Here is a 4,199-nt window from a genome sequence, read left to right on the forward strand (position 1 = left end):
TCCCCATTCCATGATCTTCATTCTGGGTGCTATACCCCATCATGAGCCCCCTCCCTGTGTGCCTCCTGTCCCCCATCCCAATGTCCCACTCTTTTTTATAAGCCCCTCCTATCCATTATTTCCCATTCCATTCTAGAGGCCATTTCATAATCTTCTTCATTCTGGGTGCTTTACCGGCCCCTTCTTTTATCCCTCTTCCCTCCCTCATTTCTCCCAATACTCCCCAAAGTGAGTCGCAGACATCATGATTCCCTGAGACCAATGACTGTAACTGTATTTATTGATGGACCCAAGACCTCTGGTGAGGCCCTGGTGGGGAGGGACAAAGGATGAAGTAGGGCTTGTTGAACACTTTATGATGGAATTGCTTCCAGACTAGGCAAGGGGAAGGCAAGGCCTCAAGCACACGGCCACACCCAGTTGCCCCCAGACAGAAGTGGGTGACAGGGAGGCACTGGGGTAGCATGGCCAAAGGGGCCCCCGCACATTCCCTGTACACATTCACACGGAGAGACACAAGGCGGTCTCCGCAACTCCAACCAGTGCAAACGACTTAGTGCAAATTGAATTCAAAGGGGGTGGGTGGGGAAACAGAGTCACGGACGCTTTGAGTCTCTCAAGCAAAGAAAAAACAAAAGGAAAGAAACAAAAGGTTGCAGGAAAGGATGATGAAGAAGACAGGAGGGAGATGATGGTGATGGGTCCATCCCGGGGTAGAGGCTTGGTTCCGGGATGATGTGGGTGGTGGTCTCCCAGGCGAGGGCAGAGTTGGCCATGAAGATGGAATTTTAGTGGTGGGTGGGTGGGTGCTGTAGGTCTGCTCTTTCAAGGTGTCAACACCGTCTGTTCCTTCAGCTTCACCTGCATAGAGAAAAACAGAGAAATGAGTGGGGGCCAGGAGTGGGGAGGACTTGGCAAGCTTCCAGAAGGGTGCCCTGGCTCACCTTCGAGCCGATTCCTGAGGCAGGTTGTGTAGTGGTTCTAAGTGCCATATTCTTGAAGAGCTAGACGGACTTAAGAGTCCCAGGATTCAAAGGCCCAGACATGAGCTGGGTAGCACCATTTCTGTGGGTGGGAAAGAATGATATCCCTGGGCTTGGCAACCTGCCATGCCCCACCCGCATGGGGCAAAAGTGTCCTTACCTTTCATCTTGTGGGTTCTAGGTAGGGGGAGGATCCAGAGAGCAGCAAAGATGCGTTAGCTCTTTGGGAAAAGTAAAAGAACAGACGGCTTCTGTGGCAGTGCCCCACGGCGCCAGCCCATGGTGTTCTGCAAATGACAGAATCTGGTGTGAGTGGGTGGGCGGCTAGGGGGTTGAGGGTGCTGGCCCTGTGGCAGGGAGGATGCTCACCAGGAAGGCTGGATGACTGTCCTCCTGTCCTCTCCGTCACACCGGACCATGTAATATCTTTCTGTCAGGATTGACCACACCTGTCATCCTGGCCTTCAGTGACTGGCAGGCACACCCACCTCTGGCTGGAGACCTGGCTGTGGGGAAGAAAAGAAGACATGAGTAGAGTGGACCTGAGTGGGAGGAGCCTGGTGACCACAGGTGAGATGGACACTTACCCTAGTCTCCAGTCGCGCTCTCAGGGGCACCGATCACTGCTCCGTCGCTGCCCGCAAGGCCCTCCTTGGCCACGGACTCTGGAGGCCAGTGCCTCGCTGGCTCACCACCCCAGGTGCTTTGCCCCGCTCTGCCTACGCCCCAATCTCCCCTCCCTAGAAAGCTCACCCATTCTGCCCTGCCTGCCTCGCCTTGTCTGGCTTCATCCTGTGCCCTTGACTCCCCTGGAAATGTTCTGTCTGTCATGCCAGACCCAGGGGCTGAGCGGTTAGGGCATACAGTGCACCAAGTCCACTGTGGGCCCTTTCCGCGCCAGTCCCTGGGCCGCAGTGCCACATGGGAATGGTGGGTCTGCAGGCTGAACCCACTGCAGCCTCCTTGCTGTTGAAATCCCCCTGGAGTCCAACACCTGCAGCCCCCCACTCCCCTCCTGATGACACCCTGCTATGTTGCCTGCGCACTGCCTTTCTTTCCCGCTCTCCGGCCTTCGAAGCTCTGGCAAAGGCTTCGGAAGGCCCTGCCAGAGCCACTCTTGAACCTGCTTCTAAATGAATTACAGTGGGTGGGATGTGGTGGCGGCTGGGGACCCATCTGTGTCTCGTGACCCCACCCTGCCCTGTTTGACCCCAGCCTGGAATGCTTCTATTCTTGCTGGATTCCACGGCCTCTGCCACTGTCTCCAAGGTCACCTATCACCTCCCTGGAGTCAGCAGCCTCAGTCTTTACTGGCAGCCCTGCGTCCTCTTCTTCCTTCCCTCTAAATGCTCTGTCCACTCCGGGGTGGCCAATGGTCCCCCAGCTTTGTTCTGTCTCGGCTCCCCCCGAGACCGATGTCTCCTTTGCTAACTGCTCTGCCTCTCCTGTGCCACTCTGCTGGGAGGCCAGCCACTTCTTCTCACCGGCCTGCTTTCTAAACCTTCTTTTAGAAGGTCAGCGTAGCGAGGCCCAGAGAGAAGAAGGAGACTCACCTGCCCAGCAGACGGCGGTCCTCACCTGCCCACTGCTGCCAGCTACACCTCCACTGCCAGGTCTGGGGTCGAACCCTTCCCATCAGCTCCCCTTTATCCGACCAGCCGCCACGTCCTGTAACCAAAAATGACCGGGATGAATGTCTGGCTCCCCATTCCTCACTAACCCTAGTTCAGGCCCTTCAGCCCCACACCGATGTCTTCCAGTCTCTGCAATGCCTGGGAGCTACACCACGCTCCTCCCAGGCTCTCAGGTCCCGCGGCCTCTGCACTGCCTGAGCTAGCCCCTCTGCCCTTCACCACTCCTGCCAGACTCCAGATGCCGAGGTGCTCCTCGGCCCCACACACCTCTCCTCCAGCACCCCAACTTCCCCAGTTTCCCCCATCACCCCCCACCCCCACCCCCCACCCCCCTCCCGCACCCGGTACTTCGGCCCCTCTAGCCCGGGCTTTTTCTAACTGGTGTGGCCCCGCCCAGAATTCCCGCCCCTACTCAGTCAGCCAATCAGTGCAAGGTCCCGCCGGGGCCCCCGCAGGGCCCACCTCCACCCTGGATCGTTCCAGCGCACGTTCGCCTCACCCCTCACCCGCACCCGTCCTGAAAATTCTCCAAAGACAGCTTCGCCATAACTCGCACTTTGAATTCCTTAGACAGGGCCTGGCATTGTCCCCAAGTGTCTCCCTTTGGGTCGAGAACTTATAGCCTCTTAGCCCACTGGCGCCTTTCATGGAACAGTGGTGCCCCGGGCACCTTGCCATGCTGGAGCTGTTCTCCACTCAGCTTGTAAGGCGACCACGGCAGGAGTATGGGGGCAGAAGTCTCATACTGCCACAGGACGGGTGAACAATCTACCGGTGGCCAACCCTCGGTCTTTTTCCCTTTTTGCTTGACTGACTTTGTCTTTCCACAGTGGCTTAAACGAAGCAACTAATTTGGGTGCTCCTCACTACCCCTTTCCTGGCCATCAGGTTTACCAGTACCCTTTAATCCTATTAGCGACTTCACTGCCTAGCCCCCGTCTCCCCAGTTAACCAGGGATGCAACGTGGTCTCCTCATCCTACTGACAGAATGAAGACAGGAGAGATGCCCGGTCCCTCTTGCCATTGCTCTTGGCCTCTGTTCAGTTCTGCGGCTCTAACCCATAGGGTCAGCATCCACAGAGAGTAGGACAGCCCTAAACAGAAGTGACTGGAACGCCAGGTGTGAGGAGGACCCCTGGGCTGACCTGGCACGACAACTCAGCAGGTCCTCGGATGCAATAGTGCCTTGACAGACCCTCAGCCAAGTTGCTGCATGCCAGTTGAGAACTAGTTTCTGGCTCTTGTTCTGGCTAACGCGCCCCCCCCCCCATCCCATTTTTACTCTGCGACAGCTCCTGTCATCTCATGGGTGGACTCTGGGTTATGATACTGACAGACACCGCCAATTTGGTCATAATTAGACCCCAGCCTCTCTTATCTTAAAGCTGTAGTGTGTGAGTCTGCTGTCGCCTCGCAGTTGCGTCTATCCCTATGCTCTTAAACAAATGATCCTTTTCAAAGATCGGTATGTAAGATGGGAGAGAAATCATTCTACGCTGGGTCTAAAAGCTCAAGCAACTCCCTTAAGTATCCCGTCTCCCCCCCCACCACCATGAACCTTAATAATCCTGGCAGCATCAG

The 4,199-nt window shown here is 56.4% G+C and overlaps 1 long non-coding RNA gene across 1 annotated transcript; it reads right to left on the reverse strand.

Moving 5' to 3' along the window:
- Positions 1-262: 262 nt before the first annotated feature.
- On the reverse strand, positions 263-2,903 carry LOC119825266. Its single transcript, XR_005287201.2, has 5 exons — positions 1,571-2,903; positions 1,353-1,489; positions 1,144-1,270; positions 945-1,065; positions 263-861 (listed from the first exon to the last, which is right to left on the reverse strand). It is a non-coding gene; the product is annotated as an uncharacterized LOC119825266 (long non-coding RNA).
- Positions 2,904-4,199: the final 1,296 nt, after the last annotated feature.

The sequence above is a fragment of the Arvicola amphibius genome, chromosome 1 (assembly GCF_903992535.2).
Source record: "Arvicola amphibius chromosome 1, mArvAmp1.2, whole genome shotgun sequence".
In the NCBI taxonomy this organism is placed as follows: domain Eukaryota; kingdom Metazoa; phylum Chordata; class Mammalia; order Rodentia; family Cricetidae; genus Arvicola; species Arvicola amphibius.